The following is a 24,764-nucleotide window of genomic DNA, read 5'->3' on the forward strand; positions in this document are numbered from 1 at the left end:
TTGAATTTTGAATTCCAGCTTGCATAGCTATGTCACATTTGCTTTAATCCAGAACAGCCACTTCATCTCTGACCTCTCAGCCCTACTGCTCAAGGGAAACATACAAAATACCTTCAAAAGATAATTCTGGAACTAAAATTCATAACTCTGCTGGGCACTAAAAAACATGGACTCAACAGAGACATTGGTTTTATGGCACATTATATTTTTGCCACCCCAGTATAACCTTTCCATGCTGCACAGACAATAAATTACTTGTGTTTCTCTTGCACTCTCTCTCTCTCTCTTTGTCCCATAGGAGCAAACAAATGTATTGTCTTCCCCTTTCTAATAATTCTCCACCCCATATTTATGAACTATCTTATCTTTTAGTTAATTGAATTGGCAAGTTTAATTAAATTAAAACAAGAGCAATTGTTCTCAACTTTTATTTAGTTTGTAAGATTGTTAATTCTTCTTCAGACTGGAGGAAAGTCTTGCATGCCTGAAAGCTTGTCATTTTCCCCTCAAATATTTCAGGTAGTCTAATAGAAGATAGTAACACTTCTTATAAACTGTGCATATTTATGTTATGTTGTATGTTAGAACACATTGCTAGAGTAGTACCACTTAGTTCACAGTAATATGCTGCTTAGATACAACTAATTCCTCCCTTTTGCTTCCAGAAGTTTTATAGTAGTTTGGTCTTTTAATAGACCGTTTGTCCAGTCCAAACTCCTAGGTAGCTGTGGTTTTGTATTTTTAATATTTTCTATTTTTTTTTCTAATGTTATTGTGCATGTGGCTTGTAAAACATTTTGAGATCAATCCAGCTGAGGAATGGCGTGGAATTGTCTGTTTCTTATTTCCAGCAAAGCATTACAACTAAGAGAAGAAAATGCAGTCAATGATAAATAACCCTGGTTTTGAGATTGAACACTATCTACAGATTTTGCTAATTTCTGAAGTTTCTTGGTGCTCAGTCTTGTCCTCTGAAAGTGTGGTAAACTCCAAGCTGTATCAGTAACTGAACTTTATTTAGGTTCTAGTACAGTTGATAGTGCTTTGATAAAGCTGGAAATGCTGAAATGCTGACAGTTTCTAAGATAATCCTTTAAAAAGTGCTTGCCAGTACCAATACATTTTAAAATAAAAAAATATTGCTCAGAAAAAGTGCAATAAAATGATGTGTGCATTATTACATACCCTTCACTTCAGTGATTCTTCAGTGAAAAAAACAGAATCAACAGCACACACTCTCTCTACAGGTCTAAGACATCACAGGAGATACTTCTGAATACACCCTCATGGTTTGGTGCTTATTCTTAGCTGGGAGAAACAATGCCATAAATTTGGATCTTGGCTCTGTCTCTGGCTTTGTAAAACTTCAGTAAAATAAATGAAAGAAAACAAACAAGGTACAGTATCTGGACTCATGGCATTATGACATAGCAGCTGAGTAGACAACACAAATAGCCTGTGGCATAGATCAACTTTAACTGGGGTCTTGTCATATTTCATAAACCGGAGAAAAACTGGGCTTGGTCAGCATATGATACAACGCCTGTAAGAAAACCGTTCATAATTCAGTAAGTAGTGCATGTAGTTCTGCTGTTTTGCAGTGTTTCCTCAAAACCTGAAGAATGCCTCACTACAATTAAAGGAAATTATTTTTTCTCAGTGGAAGGTGATACAAGAAGAAAGACAGTTGTTTTCACTAAAAAAAACCTACCCACCATGTTTCTTCTCTTTTTTTTTCCTAGTTAGATTTTGTTTTATAAAACACAGATACTTTTGACAAAGAGTGGAAATTTACTATTGCTTCATATGTCATTTTTTTCCCAACATTTTTGCAAATATTTCTGTTGGTAATCACTGGTTTTTACTATCAAATATGATTAAACCATATTTAGCTTAAGAATTTTGGTTCACATCTGGCTATATTTCTGTGTGTAAACACCAGTATGGTTTTTCTTAGTGTTTATGGGCCTACCTAACAAAATTACAATTCAGAAACATAAGCATGTATTGTGTAATAACTTCAGGAAGCTACCAATTTGTTGTAGGATTTATTATTCATATTTAGAATTTAAATTGAAATCTCTGATGTAACAAACCCGGAACATTCTCAAGACTAGTAATTGTAAAACATGATGTTCATCTGCTACTGACCCTGTAGAGAAGATTCAGCATTATTTCAAACTGACAAGCACTTAATGATAGAAACATTTCTGCCATAGCATTGGTCCTACTTGGTCTACTGAGTAAAGACCTGTTAAAAATTCAGTATCAATCTTCTACTGTTTTGATTAATACAGAAATTCTATATTTTTTTAAATTATATGATTGTATCTCATACTCCTAACCTAAACCAAATAATGTTAGAGTTTTGGGGGTTTTGTTTATTTGTTTGGGGTTTTTTTATAGTTAGATTCAGTTAATGGAACAAATATGCAGTTTGCAGTACAGCTGCATTTAGAAAAAGAACAAAACGTGACAACATTATGTGTTGTAGTAGGTACTGACTGCCTAGAGAGAGGTGGCTACAATAAATTGTGTATTTAATTGATATTGTGGTTTTAATTTTTAATTTTTATTTTTACTTGATCTTAATTATATCATGATAATAAAAATAAGCCTATTCTGTTCTTACATATGTGTAGTTTAGAAAATGTTTAGGTTTTCATTCATTTTGTGAAATGAAATTTCAGTTGCACAATACTACTGTATTTATCACACCACAAGGAAAAACTTAAACCCATCCTTTCCCTCTCCCCAGTAGAATTTAACAAAATTATGAATCTTCTTTCTTGACAGGTTAGGTGAAATCCTGTGTTCTGAAATTTAATTCCTTTCCTGTGTATATAAGTAAAGTTTAATCTTTACTGATGAAATCAAAACATTTTCTTCAAAATTCACTGTTGAAGAAACAGAAGTTTAAGACAGGTTGAAGCATCCTGTATAGGACCTGTCCCCTTATATAAGGTTAATCATGGATGTCACTAGTTACTAGCCCTCAAGAGCCCACTTCAAGATATATCATATTTACTGTGAAAGCTGAATAAAGGCAGATACTGTAGAAGATGTGTTGTATGCAATCAACCACATGTGATTTTAATATTATAAGTTGTGAATCCTGACTACTTTCAGGCCTTTAACTGCCCTTTTTCCCAGCTCCTAAAACTACCTTTCACCCTCTATTTACTATGCACACCAGTAGTCTTAATTTTGAATTTTTTAATGTTGGATTTAGCAAAATTTTATTAATGTAATATGTTGTGTGTGTGATTAACTCATGCTTAGGGTTTTCTTAGCAGTGTGATTAGAGTAGAGATGTCATCCTTTGGCAACTTGCTAATATCCTCATAGAGGCATAAATGGCGTTGGAATCCTTACATCCACAGCAAAGACCATTGCTGTTTGAAGGAATAATTTCACACTCTTTGAAGTACCAGACTTTAATTATCCCTGTGGCACAGTAGGTGGAATTAAGACACTTGGTTCCTTTGTGTTTTCCAGTTTCAGTGGAACAGCAAGATTTAGAAGTTAGGATTTGGTTCCAGGCTGTGGAGAAGAGCTAGTCTGAAGGTTATAGAGTCTTGCAGTTTGTTTCAGCCAGGTTAAATTTTCCTCGTTACATGTTCTTTTTCCTCCCTTCATCTTTCAGAGCTAATATCCTAGCCCCAGGTCTCTTTGCCCAGATAATCTTGGTTGCACACTGCTGGTTCCTTGCCGCATTTGTTTCTCTGCAATCAGCTGTTCCTCAGCACTCATTTCTTTCAGTTCTGCCCTTCCTGAATCTGTACCTCCCTAAATCACTCAGATCTCTTCATCTAATGTTGCACTTTTTAAGATTCTGTATCATTCCTGGCTCTTTTTTCTAGTTCTGTTTAAACAATTGTACTTCAAGTCACTTGAACCAACTAACTTCCTATCAACTGAGGTCCCAGTGAGTCCAGGTATGCAAATCGTTTTTTTATTTCTTTCTCTCACTCAGTCCTTGGTATTGTGGTTCTTTTGTACCCTCGTTTGCTTTCAAGCAATAATCCCACTACCCTGATGTATAGTTCTCAGTCCTAGTCATCCTAATCAGTCAATCCAAGTCCTCTAACATAAATTACCAGTTTCATTCATGGCCAACAGCAGACCCTTGCTGTCCATTCTCTCATACTACTGCCACACAGATGCTTCTCTGTCCAATTTGCTCTCTGTTAATACTGCCTTTAGAGTATAGGCCAGTCTCTTTGTTCTCCCAATATATGAATTGGAACACAAGGAAAAACCACATTATGAGAGAAATACAGGATCAGTCCTGGGATGGTGATTACTTTGTGCAGGTGGAATCTTTCATTATTTAGATTTTTAACTGTTACGTGGATCTCCTGACCTTGTTGTGACTGCAGTTTTCAAAGTCTTATTATCTTGTCCAAGTTTGGGTAAATTTTCATCTCATGCTGAATTTAAGTCCCTATTCCACATTATAGATGACAGTCAAATGTTTCCACGAAGAAGTAGATAGAATTTTTGTAGAGGTAAAATAATGTACTTTCCCCACCCACTTTATTTTCAGGAGCTAATAATTGGGTGAAACTACACCTGTTTTGGTTTGCTTCAGTGTCATGATTGTGAAGGTGACCAATTACTACTTATACCAATGAAATATTCTTTAAATTGTTGATTTTGTTTGAGTGCATTTACCAATTCCACTTTCTAGGATGAATTTGTAGTTTCTTGGAGAACAAGAATCCAGTCAATTTGTGGTTTTGTGGAAAGGAAAATTATTAAATGTATAACTCTTGCAAAAATATACATTTGCAGGATTACCATCTGTTTTCAGAAATGAATGTCTCAAATTTTGCTAAGTGTAGAGGTTTTTTTTTTCTCCAGTTTGACAATCAAGTGTTTTTCTAAGTATCATCTAGATGTCACATATCGTTAATTTTATATTAGTGGCTGAAGCTTCTTAATGTATATAGGAATAGCAGAGGCTTTCAGTGATTATTGCTTTTTATACTGTTTCCATTTAATCTCCCAGCATTTTGTTTCTCAGTTCTAGTAACAGCATAAGCCACTAGTATATAAGAAATGCCTCTCAGACTTGTTTGCATTGTGCTGTCTGTAGAATTTTTTTCTGTATTTTATTCCTTTTTTTATTTTTTTCCCCCCAGAAAATTGTTTGGTAGTCAAAAAAGCGAATATGCAGAGTGGTTCCATTCAGGTGAGGTCAAATTTGCCAAACCTATCAGCTTGGAAAAATGAATAAGTTCTGCAGATCTCTACTTTAGTACTAGGAAAAAGATTTGATTTGAAAAGTAGTAAAGTGAATGTCAAGGATTATAGAGGAGAGAAGTATCTCCAGAACACTTTTACTAATACTGGCAGTGGTGTCAGTCCCATACTGAAAAATATGGTGCTCTACCCTTAAATCTCTCTGCAGGGGGATGAACCTGTATTTTTCTTTTCCTAAAAGAATGCTCTCATGATCTAGAGTGTCCTAGGTAGACTGATTTTGGTCTTTTGTTCTGGAAATGTTTTATTCTGCATGAATTATATACGGTGGATCTACATTATCAATTTAGGCCTTCTTTCTTAATTCTCTCTGCAGCCCCAATTTCTCTGTAGACTCCTCAGCCTTTGGCTTACTTTAAATATAGGCCAACTACATTGTCCTAAGATGGGGAGATCAAAATGACTTGACTGTGTTAGAACTGATAGGAAGAGACCTTGGTTGAAATCCATTTTGAATCATGTTTAGAGTAGGCTGAGCTGTAACATAATATGTTTTTTCTGACTCAATCACCACATAAGTAAATAGCCTATACAAAGTAGATCTCCATTAGCAGAAGAAACACTAAGCTAAATAACCTTTAGCCTCATGCATGGTCTGGACTATAGTTGATGAAATTTCCATCTTCTTACAGGTAGGAGCTGAAACTTAATCTTTCATAATCTTCATGGCTTCCTTTCCATTAATTACTGGGCTTCATTTCATAGGGCTGCAACCTAATTGCTTAGCTAAACAACAGAAATAAATTGCAGTTCTCACTACCCCAAACATGTGGAAAAACAGTAATGTCCCTAATACATATTTAACTAAGATTTGAAGAGGAACATTAGAAATTTAGACTGCATATGTCTGGCTAAAAAAATCCCCCACCTTGTTGAGGTTTTCTATGCTTCAGATAGCAATCAGCATCCAGAAACATTCTAATGTAATTAGTAGGGATTCCATGTGATAGGCTTTACTAGGCCTTTACAGAAGTATCTAGCTGGTAGGATCTCATTCATGATCTGATTTTTATCTTTAACTGTGCAGATACCTTAAGTATATTTTTTTCAGCCTGGTAGTGTTTATTAAAGATCGTAGGTTTACATTATTGTGGACTGCAAGATATGAGATAAACTGTTTTTTCTGTTGCACCTTAATTTACACCTAATATTAAAAAGAGCTACTACTGGGTGTGGGGCTGGAATTCAGTCACTGGCTGCTTTTTGTTAATTCTTGGACTTCCAAGAGGGATACAATTGAAAGACATGTCTTAGGAAAGACAGATGTATATCTTCAAAGATTGAATTGATACAATGGTTTATTTCTACATATTTGTATGGTCCCACTGATAATTTATATCTAACTGCTGTTTTAAAGACTGAATAATAATTGCTGCAAACACTGCAAGCATATAAATGAATATCACTACCTATAACATGCAAAACTATATTGTCCCACACATTTCAAAATTAATTTAAAAAATCTGTTATTGTACAGATCTTAACAGGTACATAAAAGACTGGAAATGTAGGTGGAAAAGTTAGCTGGATTTCTCCCACTTTTTTGTACCTAATAGCACATCTACTTAAAAGATACCCTTGTTTTTTCATCACAGATGAAACACCAGGTTATCACTCAGGATGATTTTGTTACTTGATGCTGTCACATTTTTAAAGCCGGATCTAAAACCTTAGAGCTGGTGTGTACAGAAACAATTTTCAGCCAAGTATGAATATTGCCTAATTAAGATATCTGTAATATTTCTCATATGTATAGTCTTGACTTTGTCATCTTTCTATCATTAATTTTTCTAGGCAACATATGATCAGATTATAAAACTCTCTTTTAAACTGATATTTGGTGAAATATGTTACAGAGGGACTTAGAGCAGATATACAGATATTTAGATTAGTGGTTATTAAAATTACTATACATTCAAGTGACAATCTTCCATTTTGAAATTTTTCAGAGAATGCCATTTGACCTTCAGGTCTAATGAACAGCTTTAGATTAGCAAATGCCTGAATAAAACTAGTCATATAATAAAGTAGTAGTGGAAAAAGGAAATAATTGCATCACTAATGCTGAAAAATAGCATACATTTTTATTTTTGAATTTGTATGAATAAAATTATATAACACAATATTACTTTGATTTTACATACTTTCCAATAGCATAATACTCTTAGCTTCCGAAATAATGTTTTGTTTAGCTTTCTTCGTTTTAGTTTAATATCGTTACTAAATAAAAGATTGTAGGATTTAACTTTTTAAACCAAAGAAGGGGAAAATAAAATACAGCCACCTCTGGGTAAATTCTTACAGTGAACGACAACAACAAAAGAAGATGCTTACACTTTTATCCCTTGTGGATTTCCTCTTAATATTTCAGAGCAATGAACATATGGCTGTTGCTATCAGCACTGGTGTATTTGCGGCGATGCCTATCAACATCCACCAGAGAGCAGGGCAGCTCCAAAACCCACATCTTTTATGCTGTGGAAATTGATGGAGACAGCAACACAGCCAGCTTCTTGGCCAAACAACATGGAATGCAGTTCATTTCAAAGGTCAGCGCATATTTAAACTTGCTTCATTACTCCCACCTTTATGCTTGAGATTTTCATTTTTTTAAAATCAGTTTACCTAGAGGTTCCTTTAGAGACAGAAAAATGAAAGTGCTGAATCCTATTTTCATTTGGGGATATCAAGCTTTTTATCAAATTATAGAGGTGGCGTTTCAGAATATTTCATATCTGATCAGAAGGAAAATCCAAAAATAATTTTCTCTTTATTCAGGAGTCTTTCAGGCACTGGGACTGTTTCATTTATTACTTAATATTGTGCTCCAGTCAATCATTTTGAATTCAGACAGGAAAATGGAATTTTTATTTTTAAAAGGAAAAAATCCTGAGGAAAAATGCTATTGGAATAAAGCAGATTTTATTATTTTTAAAAATACAAATATGTATTTTCTTCCTCTGCTATCTGTTTTATTTTCCTTTAACCAGAGTGCACTAATATGAAGACATATATTAAACAAAGGATCTTATATAAAATAATATATTAGTTAATTACAGGCATTTTATTTCAGAGCATTCCTACAACATGTATCATTGAGCTTGAGGAATTATGGCCTTGTAACACAGTCAAGGAAAAATCTTTTTCTTTCCTTGGAGTAGTATCTCAATGCATGTATTTTCTTTATGTGTACTGTGTATGTGTGTATAAAGATGAACTATGTATTTATATTACATTTAGCTTTATTTTAACTTTCCCTTGGAAGAAGGTTATTCCTGAAGTGTATGTAGTACTCTGGTATACAGCCCAAATAGAGGAAGCACATTAATATCTTTCTGTTACAGTTACTGGTCTATAAAACTGCACATGCATACCAGTGACGTCGTGTTAAATTTTCCTGTTGCTTCTAGTTTAGAAATATCTTGCATCAGTTAAAGTAGATCACAGATAAATTATTAAAATTTTTAATATGTTAATCTGTAGCAGCCTCCATGCATTGACCTGAAAGTTCTTTGCCAGTTTTAATGAATTAAGCCTTGAAGTGCTCCTGTTGCTTTTATCTCTACTTTTCAGATGTGAAAAGCAGAGGTAGAGTAAGTAAAACAATTTGTTCAAGATCCACACTGAAAGTCTATGGCCCAGTGAGACATGGAACACACTTTTATAAATTTTCAGTTCTGTGCTCTCTAATTGTAAGAAATTATCCTAAGAGAGAAAATGTAATGAGCTTGTGAAGAAGAGGCAGCCTCAACAGCCACTATGGTCTATCCTAGTCATGAAAATCACTGAAGGGGCCCAAGGAAAACTGCACCCAGTTTTCTGTTAGAAAAATGTTGATAACACAGCCTTCCCAATGTGCTACCCTTAGTGTATAAATATTAAAACCACCACAGAATGTTATAATGATGGTGTTCGTTAAAAAAAACCAAAACAAAACAACAATGTTGAGAGATTACACAGCAAGTATTTCTACAAGGGTGACTTCAATGCTAGGGTTGCTAAAAAGTGTTTCCTCAGGTTTTGAGTAGTACAGAGATAGTTTGTACAAGGGAAATAGATGACAGCTTCTGTTGCTATCAATCTGGACACTGTTTATAGCTTGTCTGCCGGAAAAAAATTTGGTAGTGTAACAGAGCCAGCCACACTGTATTCTTTGTTCTGTAATATTTATCCAGGAAAACACCTTTTTATTACAGTAATTATGACTAAGAAAAAGCAAAAAGTTGAAAGAGAAAGGCAGGAGACATAGCAAGGGTTTTTCTCCTGTCTTCTCTGTGAATTTCTTTTTTTTTTTTTTTTTTTTTTTAGCATTCTCATTTCAAATATAAAAAAAATTTTAAAAAAGCTTCTGTGGTATTTAAAGCTTATGGTCTTTAAGCCATGAAGAGCACTGGTAAAGTATTAAAGATTCAAATATGATTAAGCTTAATATTTTTTCAAACTTTTTGTTGGCTTGTAATAAGCTTACTGCATGTGCTATGTGATAAGACAAGATGATAATAAAATATTATTTGGAAAAATAAACCTGTAAAACATGATAAAACTTGTTGACACTAAAATTCCTGGGTAGTCAGGAATATTAGTGGTATTGCAGTTAGGAGTTATGCTCCTATTTTATATTCCCATATGACAAAGCATTTGAAACATATACTTAAGTTCAATCCCTTTTCAGAAAAAAAAATCATAATCATGTGTCTAAGTTCCTTTGAAATAAATGGGATCTAGGCATATGCTTAACGTGCTTTACTGGATAAGGCTGGGCTACTGAATGGGGCTCTCAGTGAAAAGAGTTTTGTATGAGAAAAGTGACATCAAAGACTGAAAATGCTATCTTTTAAATATGCTACTGTCACCACAGGAAACAGGCTCCTGTAGAAATGGTAATTATGTGTAACTGTGACATCCTTGCTTCAGCATGTTAGTTGCAATTTAGAGTTGCAGTTTAAAAGCATAACTTCCCTTTGGCATAAGTGTACATTTTTACTATGATACAGTGAGTTAAGTGTGTTACTTTGGAGTACTTCCACTTATTAAATGTTGTTACTTATTAACATGCAGATGCTTGGCAACCAAATAGGAAAACTGTAACTATAAAAAAGGCTACCGATTTAGGTATCACACTAGAATGCACTTCTTCAAAGTCTAACTCTAGAATTACATTTAGTGTATAAAATCCAAAATGTTAAATTCTTGACATTGATTGCAGTACCATTTCATTTAACATCCTATATCAGCTAACTTACCAATAGAAACAGTGTAGGTGAAGAGTTCTTATAAAACTTATTTATGATTTCTCTTAAACTTAACACCACTGACTTGAAGTTTCTGTAATTAAAACATTTATTAGATACTGTGAATATACCCCCAGTGTGTAGGACAGTCTCACCAGTTCCAACCTAACCAAAATATTTTGCAAAGGAATGCTTGCTTTTGTTCTAAGATTTACATTTCTAGATGATAGCATTGCACTCAGCAAAGATTAGAGAAGACAGAAGATATTATAGTTATATATCAGAGGTATACATTAGAATCAAATGTATGTTAGGATTCTTTCACACAGTTGTATTTTGAGTCAGCTCAATTCCTTAATTTTTCTCACTATTTCAATGTAGACTGCACATGAGTCTTGTCTTTATACTGCAAAAAGGACATTTTATTGTACTGCTACGTGGCAGGAATAGAGGATATAGTGCCAGCCACCTCAGTTTCATTCTCTTGTTTCCTTCCCCACTACTTAAGACAGAGTTTGTAGAGAAGATACTAACTTTATTGCATTTCTCTAAACTCAGAGGGAAGGAGATGGTAAAAGAATAAAACTTGAAAAGGGAGTGCATGCACACCAACTGTGGGTCATCAAGAACAGTGTCCTTTTTTTTTTTTTTTTTTGGCTGTATAATGCCTCATCCTTACCTCAGAAGGTCAACAGAAAACCTCACATTGACTTTCAAGGGAGTGTAGAAGAAGTGTTTCTATGTAAATGTATCCAAGTAGCAAATAACACTAGAACTTAAACTGTGTGAGATACCCATAAGAAAATGGAGTGAAAAATTGCAGATTTGGTCTCAGTCTTCCAACCTTCCAAAATGGTATTTCTTGGATCCTATTGTACATTTTGCTCCTGTGTAGAGGACAGTGAAAACATGAAGAAACACTGGGGAAGCTATACCTAAAATCTTATCTTTTATGTTTATGCTCTGTCCTTTTAAAGAAGCAAGGCTTCTGAACAAATAGTTTTAATTGACAGCTCTCTTAGCTGACATTTTAAAGTGAACACCAAGTTTCAATGGTTTTACAAAAGTAGAGAAAAGAAATATATCAGTTTTTTTCATGTGTGGTTGGTTGTTTTTTTGGGTTTTGTTTTTTTGGGGGGGTTTGTTTTGGTTTTTTTTTTGATTAGTGAAAATTTTGCATAATGGTGAATTTGAATCTCAAAGCAAAACTAGGAAAGCTGGGTGGTGGTGGAAATCAAGTTTGTAAACAATTATATTACTGCTGCATTAATTGCTGAGAGAAACCTTAATTGCTGAATCAGTTTTGAAGGTTCTGATAGATAAATACACATATATATGTGTACACATAAGTATAATGCATAGATGAGTGCGTGCTTGAACATATAGACAGGATACATACTTATCCAAGTGTATAAATAAAAGTATGTTACAAATTTAATTTACAACAAAGTTTCCTAACTATATCAGGTATTTATTTTTCATTACCAAAACTTTAAAAAATATTATAAAAAAGGTACATGGTGTTTGAGTTATGTCTAAGAATTTGTTCTTGATAATGCACACTGGGAGCACCTGCAGTGAAGTTCAGGGTCTTGCTATTCCTAAATTTGTATAGAAACTCCAAACAGATCTTAGATTTTAAAAAATGAAATGAGGATTTGAAATTAATTATTCTGATCAGGAGTCAAAAATTGATTGTATGTCTGCATATATATATATATATATATATATATATATATATATATACACACACATACTTAGAAGGTAAAGTCAAGCTGGGCAGCAAACCCCACTTTTAATAAAAATGGGTTTAATACAAGTACTTTCTAGGAATGAAAACAAGATTGCTGAATGACATTTTGACTCTGAATAAGGTTAGTTTCATATTCTCTCCCTCTCTAATTTTCCTTTTTCTCTCTTCTTTTTTCTTGCCCTTTCTCTTTCATTCTCCTCCTTTTTAATTTCCTTTTTCAGTCCAGGGAAATTTTTAGTGATTTCATGATCATTTCTGTTTCCCAAGGTCTGTATTTTCCTTATTAAGCTTCTTCAGATATTTTGCAAGCTGTAAGCAGAGCAGATATAACTTGATATTTCTGAGTGTATTTATTACTCTTATTTTATGATAAATCCCTTCAATATTATTGTTCTTTTAAAAGCTGAAGTACACAAAATCTAAGAAAACTTTGGAAATGCCTCTTGCTGAGCTGGACACTGGCTTAATAGATCCTATCCAAGGATATCTGTTAACTTACATCACCTCACTCTATGGGCAAGTGTTTTGAATCAATTATTTCCCTCTCAAGTTTTGCAGCACATCTTTAGCATGTTATATTTGCTGCAGAGTAAGTTCTGGAACGAGCATTTGTCCCTATGTGATTTTATTTCTTTCCTATTTTACTGATTTTGCTTATCTGGAAAAAATGTGCTTAAATTACTATTTTAAAATTTATTTTCTCCCTGCACAGTATGTAATTATTACAGATGGCAAAGTGATAGACCAAGCCTTTTAAATGGGAGAAAAAATGGTGTATGTAACAGGTTTTGATTATCAGTAGAGTTAATTCCTTTGCCTTGGACTGGTGTGCAAGAAAATCTAGGATTTTTTTAGAAGTGAGGGTTTTCTGGGATTGTGACAGATACTTCTGTTCCTCTTCTCTCTGCCATCTTGTGGAGCTACCAAAGTGTCCAGAAAGTTTTCCCCTTCAGGCAAAGAGAGGAAAACTCCCTGCTTCACACTGAAGCTTAAAAGTAGTAATGGCTGGGTAAAGCACACCTTAGGTGCCATGAAGTTTGTTAACACAGCTGGTGAATACTCGACAATTTGAAAATACCATCAAGATTTTCAACAAGGCATACTACAGTAAGAGCTTTCACTGTTTTTCATTTGTTTACATATGTGATATTCTAACTGATGTTTTCTTTAGCACAGTAGTTGCTAATTTATCCTATTTTTCTTAAAAACATAGTTTTCTCCAATATTCTGTTCCTGGAGCAATGCTTTCTTTCAAAGGAAGGCACATTAGCCTTTCTATAGCATACAGTTAAGACCCTCTTAGGCCATGTATTGCAGTATTATTATTTTGTACTACTGTAAAAATAGCAGCAGCTGTTCCTTTAATCTCAGCTAAAAATTCTCCTGAATTTCTTGATGATTGCAAGTTGTAGATTCAGAAGGACTGGACATCTTTTCCATGGTTTTGGCTGTTCTGTGTAACACTATTCAGTTGCATATGTGACAACAGCTTATGTATTCATACTTCTACCAAGTGAAGGCTCCTATGCTTGAAAAGGGCTTTACAAAAAGGCATAGAATTATGACTACTCATTAGTTATTAGCAATTTATGCTAATATACTAGGAAACTAATCATTTAATCGTTCTGATTGAAATGATGGGCATGATTCACAGGAGATGTAAATTGGTATAGCCCTATTTAAATCAATGAAACTACACTGATATATGCCAGCTGAGAATCAGGTCCCTCATCTTTATTTGAATAATTTAATGGTAGGCTGACCAGACCATTAGAGAATACAGTTAATAGAACAATCCTATATTGAAGCTGGAATGGAATATGGAAGCTAGTAATGTTAGATGGGGGGTTTTTAATCTTTTTTTTTTTTTCTTTCTTTTATCCTGTTTAATAGACAGGTCTTAGGTAGATCAAGTTTAAGCTTTGAAGTTGGTGGCATAATGGCACATTTAGCAAACAACCACAATGTGGAAAAATATTGGAAAATATTTTTGCACAATACTACAAAAACAACCCACTTTTGGAAAAAAAAAAAATTACCTCTTTAGCTGTTGATATTATTCAGTGCTCTGTCTGTCCTTAGACTTACCTAGTCTGGTGTTAAAATAGTAACTAAACTGCAAAAGAAATATGAATGAAAAAAAGAAAAACACCATGATTCATCTAGAACTTGTTAAGGAAGGAATGTTCCCTATTAAATATATTCATTTCAAATGCGGTATGCCTGTCATTGTAAGGAAATAGTGTAAACATAGTTGAAAGTCTTTTATTTCTTTTAATGAAAGTATCTTAAATAAGAGTTATGAAATTGCAAACTCTCCCTGGAACTACAACAAATGTTTCTTCTCATTTCATGCACCTCTGGGACTGGAGCACTGGAAAATGGATGCAAAAACCCATAAATTTGCCAGATGCTTGGTACAGGGTTCTTGGCATACATTTTATCCCTCACTATTTTTGTCCCTGAAAGGAGAAAAAAATTCAAGATAAATTGGAATTTGGTTTAATTTAAAACATATTACTGAGTTAATATATGCATGTCTATTTTTTCAGAGATTGCCAGAGGTGTTTAGCAAACTGATGTCAATATATTGTGTGTGCATATATTACATACATGGAATGGTGTGAAGTGCATGGTGGGCCAACTAATTTATTTCTATCAATTTACAATGGAAGGTCCTCTGTATCAAGTGGTAGTGTGCCTCAGGAGGCAGTTCATGGTTTCTTAAGAGCAGTTTGATTTTAAGAAATTTGATGACAAATATATGAAGTCATACAGTTTCTTACGTCTTTTAAGTTGTTTCACAAGAAATGTTTTGCTCCACCAAGATTCAGTTTAGTTTTGAGACTACATTGTTTGGCTCTTTTACTTTGTAAGTAGATGTAATGATAAATTTAAGCTCTGGAATCTGGATTTTAAGAGAGAAAAGAGACCAAAAGGAGAAAGAAGGATTGCTTCACTTGAACAATTGTTGCGATGTTTTATAGTACTTCACTTAACTGTTTAATAATTATAATACATTTAATTTGTGTAGCACACTTCATTTAAGACTGTAAAGATTCCTTACCAATTTAAAGTATCTCAGGGTTACTGAACCTGGATCAGTATAACCAGAACTGTGAGACATGATTTCAACAAATTTTACTCAGATGGATTTCTGAAATAACTAAAAATGTTTACACCTTTGATTTATGTTCAGAGAATAGTTTCAACCAAAAATAAGTTGGGAGAAGAGTAGGAACTTTGCAGAGTGTTGTCTTCAAAATGAAATATTGCAGCAAACCAAAAATTGTTTCTTTTAATGTGTAAACTTCTTGCTTTCTTAATTTTAAAATTAAAATTTAAAAAAATAAAAATAAAATACTTTTTAAAAGGAAATGCCAAATATTAGACAGAAATTTTACGTTTTGTCATGGAAATTTTTAAAAATTGTCACAGACTCAAATCATGGTTGAGGATGGAAGATACTCCTGGAGGTCATCTGGTCCAACCCACCAGCTCAAGCAGGGCCACCTAGAGCCAGTTGCCCAGGACCATGTTCAGGTGGCTTTTGAGTATCTCCAAGAATAAAGACTCCACAACCTCTCTATGGCAGTGTTCAGTCACCCTCACAATGAAAAAAGTGTTTTCTGACGTTCAGGTTGTTCAGAGGGACACTCCTGTGTTTCAGTTTGTTCCCATTGCCTCTGGTCCTGTCACTGGGCACCACTGAAAAGAGCCTGGCTCCCTCTTTTTCATTTCCTTACTTCAGATAACTGTACATGTTGATAAGATCCCACTGAGCCTTCTCTTCTCCAGGCTAAGCAGTCCCGGTCCTCCCAGTCTTGCCTCATAGGAGAAATGCTCCAGCCCTTTCATTATCTTAGTGATCCTTCACTGGACTTTCTCCAATAGCTCCACATCTCTCTTGTACTGGGGAGTCCAGAACTGGACAGAGCACTCCAGGTGTGGTCTCACCAGTGTCTTACCCAGAGTCCTCACTGTTTTTCTTCCTAATTCCCCTCTTATAACCACCAAATTAAAGTTTCTTGTTTTTTTCCAGCTCTGGTTATCACAGTCATTTTTTATATTGATAAGATCAGTCATTTCAAGACCACATTAATGCTTTAATAACAGATGCTGGAATAAAGTCCGTAAGTCCTATTTGCTACTGTTTATGGGGAGACAATGCTGGTGAAAATACAATTAAAAACAATGTTTTAAAGAGGACATTCAGATTAAGTCCTTAATTGCCTGCCTTAAAAACAATAGCACAGTGATGGTGAGAGATTGCAGTGGTCTGAGAGGATAACTCAAAAAAGTTAATGCCAACTTTGGAAATATTGTTGAAATAATAGTAGTATCAGTGTGATGAAACCTTTTGTTTAATATTAAACCAAATTATACTAAGTGGAATTTACAGTAAGACAGGTGACTTTCTCACTGCTTTGACTTGTCTACTCATAGGGTTTGCTAGATGTGGATTTCTCTTCCTTCCCATCAAAAAGGTTTCATACTGTAGCGTGATCTGTCAGACTCTGTGTAAACAAAAAGGAATCAACAGACGACTGAGGATTTTGCATGTAGAGGCACAATGGTAGGTGAGGATGAAAATAATTCAGCATCAACTGACATGAAAGTTTCCTACAAAAAAAATCAGTAACAAGTGGAATCTTCTACAACTTAAATTGTCATTATCATAACTAAGTTTGTTTCAAGAACTTTCTTCTCCATAAAAGCTAGCATCTGGGTGTCCTGGTTTGAGTGAGTGGTGGGGGGTTTTGGTAGCAGGGGAGGAGGCTGCAGAGGTGGCCCCCTGTGAGAAGCTTCTTGAAGCTCCTCCAGCTCCAAGTCGGACCTGCCTTTGCACCAAGGCTGGACCAGTTAGCTGCACCTCTGGAATAACGTATTTAAGAAGGTGAATCTGGGAGGTGTTGTGGGAGTTGTGAAGTTGTGAGGAGAGCACCTGTGTGAACACCGAGGTCAGTGGAAGAAAGGAGGAGAAGGGGGAGAGGAGTGCCAGAGCAGAGACTCCCCTGTATCCTTGGTTAGACGGCAGGGCTGCCCCCACCACCACCGATGGGGGTTTACGGTGGAGCAGGTACCGATTTGTGGCATGTGGGGGGCCCCACGCTGACCCAGGTGACTGAGCCCAAAGGAGGCCGGGACCCCACGGGAAGAAGGCCCCGCTGTTGTAGTTCGGCTCAGGGAGGATTGCAACACGTGTGGGGGACCCACACACCCATGGGAGGGACTCATGTCGGAGCTGGTTTGTGGAGGACTGTCTCCTGTGAGAGGGGGACCCCCCTGGAACAGGGGAGGAATGCCAGAAGTTCCACCCCAACCTCGAGGTGGAAGAAGCAGGAGGACTGACTGCACCCCCCATTCCCTGACCCCTGCGCCACTGGGGAGAGGAGGCAGAGATATCGAGAGCAAAGCTGAGCCCGGGAAGAAGGGAGGGATGGGGGAAGGGGAAGGTGTTTTCAAGATGTGGTCATGCTTCTCAGGGTCCTACTCTTTCTGTTAAGTGTTTTTGTTAAGTGTCTGTATTAAATTTAGGGTTTTTTTCTTCTCTTAACAAGTCTGATTTTGCATGTGCCTTAAAGATAGTAATCATCCCTCCCTGTCCTTATCTCATGTTCCTGGACCTTTTGATTCCCTCCTTCCCAGCTCTAGGGGGAAGGGGGAAGTCAGTGCCTGCATGGTGCTCAGTTGCCCTCTGAGCTCAAACCATGACACTGAGATTATCGAGCATTATCACGCTAGGGAAGAGATGGTTATGAAATGTACCCAAAAAGTGATGGTAGTTAGAGGTATTATTACTTTTTCTCATGGACTGGCATAAAAACAAGAACTGCTTTGCAGCTGATGATTTAGTGCCAGTGTGAATGGAGAGTCTGGCCCCAGGAATATAGGAGGATATCTGTAGGCATGTAGAAACTAATTCCTGAACCAAGAAACCTAAATGGTTCTCCTTGGCACTGGTTTTCATATGCTGAAATCTTCATGGAGAGTCTCAACTGGTTTCAGCATCACCTGAGAAAGCTGTTTTGCAGTCAGGATCAAAACTATGTATGTCTTTATTGGCATATGTTAGCATCTTCAAAGGCTTGCCTCATTCCCAATCTGAAGAGTATTTCTAATCAGTGTGAGTGTGCATATTATGGCATGCACACACATACACACACACAAGCAAACAAGCACCTGTGTACACTTTTACTGCACTTCTTTTGAGGAATAACACAGCTTTGTGTGCCCTCTCTACGTGTGATTAAATATTAATTAGGCTTCTAATATAAGCAAGTGAGTTCACAGGCCTGAGTGCCACATAAATAATGCATGAGGTACCCGAAGGCTCAGCCTGAGAAGCTGATTGGCCACCTTGGATTTGTATAATTATGAAGTTTCATTATTAACAGTGGAAGCAGTGGAGAGATTTGCCTAGCTTGAGGGACTTTGAAAGCATAAGCTGTCTCATTAGGGAAAAAGGGAATAAGGCATAATATGCAAACTTGTTAGTAAAAAAAAAAAAAAAAAAGGAATAAAAATTAAGCATAACTCTTTAACAGGAGTATTTTCTATGTATATATAAACATTTCTAAGTGTATAAAAAGACTGAAGTTCAAATAGGTGAGGTCTATACTACAGCTATTTAACAGTTTTGTTTGCAAGAGGTCTTGCTTAAAAGCTTTTGTTCTCAGTCTAAAACAATCTTTAATATTTTACAGAAAAATCCACAGGTAGCTTAATGGGTTCTGCAAAGTGAGAGGTACGGAGGTGAAAGAGAATGAACACAGTCCAGGGTTCTTGCTAGAATGTGTGTTGTGCATGCAATTAAATCTCAAGGTCAAACAATTTACAGACAATTACTTTTCTAACATCTCCAGAAATGCCTGCTTACACGTCTTTAATTTTAAATGATACTGATATTCCAATTCTCCCCAAAGGTTAATGCTGACTAAATCCAGCTGTGACCTGACACGATGCGACAGCACAGTGCCTAATTATCCTCTGGATAGTCATTTACTTTAAACCATTAAAGAAATAGGCTGAGAGGAAGATTTAGGACCCAGAAAAAATGTTAGCCTGACTTCTTTCTTCTTGAGGATGGGATGGGCTGAAAAATAAAAATAAAATCTTGCTAAATGTTAGCCATTTGCTTTGATGGCAGAAAATTGTTCATCCCACTCTGTTTTTTTTACAGGTTAAATTGCTAACTAGTTCATTTTATCCATTGCCTACGGCTGGCGCTAAATGTCAGTGACAAATTTTGTACTTGTCTTGAAGAATGAATTAAGTTATGCACAAAAGCTATAGTGCTCTTTTTAAGATGAGTGAATTGCAGAGGGAAAAAAAAGTTGCTCGTTTGAAAAAGGATTATTTCGATTAAAGGCCTTTTCTATTGTAGTGGAAGACAGGTAGTGGTTTAAGATAATTCCGACAGTTACCTCCCACAGAGGCTGCAGTCCTTTACTAGAAATTTCTTTAAGAGCACTTGTGTCAGATTATATACTATGATTATTATCATAAGACCATTTGTGACAGTAAAGGGGGGGAACAATTACAGAAAATGGCAACTATTATTCATTAACCAAGGTAAAACAGGTCTTTCTTCAGTGAGGTCAGCATTCCATCACCGTCACACAAACCTTTCTATGGTTTGTAGCAGTGGTAATTAAAAACCTCCAAAGTATTCTCTGCCAAATGTTGGTAAGAAGGAACAGTTCGTTCAGCAATTTATATTGTGAAGACCTGGTACAGACTTCACAATCCATCTGGTTTTTAGTTGTCTGGTTCTGGTAGCACCCCACCATCTCCCAGTGAATAAAGTATCTAGCAATGATTGCTACCATCATAATGTTTGAAACTCTAAACTGGTTTACTAGCTATAGGCTAAGCCTAAGGGAACTCTGCATGTTCATATTTTATTTGGTTTTATTTTCTTGTGTACTATATCTGTTTATTGAAAATCTAAGGAGAGCTTAAAGTTAAGACTAGACTTTACAGCTACATCTGAATTAGGGCTTCATTAGAAAGTCAACATCTCTCACCCCACTGAGGTGGCATAACTGATGCTCTGTTGTCCTTATAGTGCCTAATTTGCTCTAGATATAATTACTACTATCGGGCAATAATTATTTTTACATCTGGGTTTTTTTTTTTTCGATTATGGAAGTGCCTGGTATTTCCAACTGTAAGCAGAGTACCATTGTGCTGTGCACTGTACAAAAACACAGATTTGAAAGAAATGTTGTTTTTAGTGGCACCCACAGGTTTTGGCAGATACTTTTCTCCTCTCACTGTGTGCATAAATATTTTCACTGATACCAGCTGTAGAAAGTGATATGGTAAATGCTAATCTCAGTACAGTCATAGCAGTCACAAATGGAAGTTAGATCTATAATTTCAAGTTGAAAGCTGAAATGAAAAATCTAGTGATTATGCACTACTGCCCTAAGGTACTGAAAATACTGAAAAATTCTTTCTCTCTCTTTCTTTCTTTCTTTCTTTCTTTCTTTCTTTCTTTCTTTCTTTCTTTCTTTCTTTCTTTCTTTCTTTCTGTCTTTCTTTCTGTCTTTCTTTCTTTCTGTCTTTCTGTCTTTCTATACACTCTCATACTCAGGCAAAGGGTTAAGGTTTCCTCCCCAGGAGAAAGAAAAATACAGATTATCAGTTTTCTGGTGATAACACTGCAACTCCTGAAGACAGTCTGACTCTAAAAAGTAATACAGGCTGGGGTACCTCTCACCTAACTTTGGACATATAAAACACAATTATCTCAGTCTGAACTAGTCATTATTGCTCCTGTTCTAGTGAGAGGAGAGAAACAGGTATGACCAGATACATTCCCTATAATTTCAGGCTTTTATTTAGGATGAGATGAATTGTCCTCTGAAGGTGCTTCCTTCTTTCCGTTAACTTTAAAGAGAACCTAAACTTTGCTGCAGTAGTTTTAGCTTCCCGCATTAGGGCACATGCATCATAAACACCAATAATTTTCTTTTTCCTTAATGTTTCATCTCTGGCTTGCCTGCTTGCACTTGAAGAATTAATTTCTACTCCCTATGCATGGAAAAGTGTCTTTCAAAGTTTTTATGAAGTATATTTTAAGCTGTTTCTCTGATATATTTTTTCCATTTGTAAATACCCACACTTTTGACCTTCCCCTGATAAGCTAGTTGGAGCACCTTCAATCCCATATTTTTGGCTTTTTTCTTATAACCTTGCACGACTTATGTATCTCTCTTCTAAGTTTTCTACTTCACACATTCTTTGCAGTGCGAATAAGTGTTATAAGAGTGGTCTCACCAAAATTTTACATAGAGAGAGACTCTTCCTTGCTTCTGTTTAGTGGCATATGAGAATTTTGTGTAGCTGTTAGTGTCACAACATTGCATGAAGAAATTATACTGAGATAGATATTTATAATTTCCTGCTTTTCAGAGAAAATATTTGTGGGTTTGCTTCCACTTACCTATTTCCTTGCAATAGACTGTATAACTAACTACTTTTATTACTGTACATTTTTCTGACTGTGACCATTCCGCTAGGTGGTCCTTTGCAGCAGTTGCACGCAACTTACTCTTCATCATTGTACTGACCCCTCTGTGTTCTGATAACTTCCTAAAAATGACTGTTAAAAATATTGTGACATTTGGCCAGTAAGTATTCTTTTTGGCATCTTCTAAAACCATCATCGCATGTTGATAATTTGAAATATTTGATGATTTAAAATATTGCATTTTGAAACCTGTCAGTGAGTCAGATTTACTATATTTTAGTTACTCAAAGTAACTAAAAGTGCCTTACACAAATTAAAGCATTTTACCTAAGCCATGTAGGCAGGCAATGGAGAGAGAGGCAACTTCACAGGGCAATCCATCTCACCAACTCCAATGGAAAAGCAGATCAAAATGTAGGTAAAGCAAACAAATAACAAAAAAAACCCCACCACAAAATGAAACAAAAAACATCCTTGCACATGTAACTCCTCCAGAAGGAGAGAAAAGAGAAGGAGAAAACAGATCATTGGTAACAGATCATAATCATATTCCACAGACAGTGTACAAACTGTAGAATGGGCTTTTCAAACACTGGCATGTTTCTCTTCACTGCCTGCTCAGTAGGTCTTGGAAGCTCATCTTACACAAAGTATTTAACTTCTGAATGGTTAAAATTACGTAGGATGAATATCAACCTGTGCTTGCTATTTGAAAATGGGTTTTTACATTTTCTGTTTTATTTATTTGAGAACTAGGAGAATGTTATTAAAGAAAATATAATGGTCAAATATGTTAAATATTATGTTCAGTTTGGCAGAGTAATGGCAACATTTCGTTTTCATGTTTATTCTTAGAACAGAATTCTGGAAACTGTATTTTTTCCTTATGGCCTTTTTTTCTATCTTAATTACTTAATGGTCTCCTGGTAAATTCTATTTTTTACTGAAAGTTTTAATTATGTTCAGCTGAAACCTCCAGCTTGGGCTATAGAACTTTCTGCTGAATCTTATTATAATTCCCAGAACAAATCCATACTGAGTCATAGTTTCTGATCCAGAGACCCTGCCTCTTTGAGAACCCTTCATTAAGTGTGTCCTGGTTCAACTAGGATAGGGTTAATTTTCCCCAGCAGAGAGAGAGGGGGAAGGGATCTCCAGCCGGGTTATTCATACCATGCTGATGCCAGGTCCAGGGGGCGGAAACCTTTTTTACTTTCTCTTTTGGCTTTTTGGTGGCGAAATACACGTCAGGTCTATTCCCTGACCATTTGCGGTATTTCTCTGTATATTGTTTGTCTTGCTTACTGTTATTGCTGTTTATTGTTGTTATCATTTCAACTGTTGTTGTTCAGATTGTTTATCACAGTGTTGTATTAAATTTCTTCTTATTTTAACCCGGGTTTGTGCCTCACTGCCAGCCTGACCGGCTGAGGGTGGGGGAGGTGCAACGGCAACGTGGTCTCTGGTCCCGGCAGGGCCTAAACCACCACAAAGTGGAGAAAGACATACTCATCAAGAAAATAGTTCATCACTGTTAAAGCTGTAGCTTTGAGAATTGTCTTCCCAGTAATATTACTTCCTATAATAAAGAAGAATTTCCAAAGGACTGTGAGTATGCTTTTGTAGCTAAGAAGTGACTTAAAATATTTGAAATATTTCCAGTGGATAAAATTCAACAAACTTTTGTAAATGCTAGAGGAATCACAGAATCATTCAGGTTGGCAAAGACCCTTGGGATGACCAAGTCCAACCACCAGCCCTACTCTACAAAGTTGTCCCCTACAGCATATCCCCCAACATCACATTCAAATGACCCTTAAACACATCCAGGGATGGTGACTCCACCACCTCCCTGGGCAGCCTATTCCACTGTCTGACCACTCTTTCTGTGACAATTTTTTTTCTAATATCCAGTCTGAACCACCCCTGTTGCAGTTTAAAGCCATTCCCTCTTGTTCTGTCACTAGTCACCTGTGAGAAGAGACCAGCACCAGGTAGTTGTAGAGAGTAATAAGGTCTCCCCCCAGCCTTCTCCTCCTCAAACCAAACAGTCCCAGCTCCTTCAATCGTTCCTCATAGGATTTGTTCTCCAGGCCCTTCACCAGTTTCATTGCCCTCCTCTGCACTCACTCCAGCACCTTGATATCTCTCTCATATTGAGTTGCCCAAAACTGGACACAACACTCCAGGTGTGGCCTCACCAGTGCAGAGTACAGGAGGACTATCACCTCCCCTCTTCTGCTGGTCACACTATTTCTAATACAAGCCAGGATGCCGTTGGCTTTCTTGGCCACCCGGGCACACTGCTGGCTCATGTTCAGCTGCTTGTCAATTAGAATCCCCAGATCCTTCTCTTCCAGGCAGCTCTCCAGCCACACCTCCCCAAGCCTGTAGCCATGCAGGGGGTTGTTGTGGCCCAAGTGCAGGACCTGGCACTGGGCCTTGTTGAAATTCATCCTGTTAACGTTAGCCCACTGATCCAATCTATCCAAGTCTCTCTGTAGAGCCTCCCTATCCTCATGCAGATTGACACACCTGCTTAACTTGGTGTCTTCTGTGAATTTACTGATGATACACTGTATGTCCTTACCAAGATCATTAATAAAGATGTTGAACAGAAATGGTCTCAACACCAAGCTCTGGGGAACATCACTTGTGACTGGCCTCCAGCTGGACTTAGCTCCATTGACCACCACTCTCTGGGACCATATGCATATATATATGTTTAGTACTAAGAAGTACAGAGCATACCTCTATTTTGTTTTGTTTTGTTTTCCTTTTAAAGCTAAAGGCATGAACTAATGCAAAATTTCTGTTTTCACTGATTCTATTTAGTAATTTACTCTCTGATTATTTGGATTGAAATCAGGGGGAACTTTTGCAGAGTAAGTTAGAACTGTCTGTAAAGACGGGTAAGAAAATATGCCACTCACAAACAATACCAAGAGGCAAAAGAAGATGCAAATCTATATGCCCTGCTTAAAATCTAGCAATTAATGAAGTGAGCACAAAACATGAATTGGGGGGGGGG

At 36.2% G+C, this 24,764-nt stretch overlaps 1 long non-coding RNA gene across 1 annotated transcript in view; it reads left to right on the forward strand.

The window, feature by feature from the left end:
- The window catches only part of LOC113478907, an 83,769-nt gene that overhangs the window by 45,147 nt on the left and 13,858 nt on the right, over positions 1-24,764 (forward strand). Inside the window, exon 3 of the long non-coding RNA XR_003398157.1 lies at positions 7,640-7,817. This is a non-coding gene — a long non-coding RNA (uncharacterized LOC113478907). The remainder of the gene's footprint in view (positions 1-7,639; positions 7,818-24,764) is intronic.

The sequence above is a fragment of the Athene cunicularia genome (genome assembly GCF_003259725.1).
Source record: "Athene cunicularia isolate RWA chromosome 3 unlocalized genomic scaffold, athCun1 chr3_part1, whole genome shotgun sequence".
NCBI classification, from domain to species: Eukaryota; Metazoa; Chordata; class Aves; order Strigiformes; family Strigidae; genus Athene; species Athene cunicularia.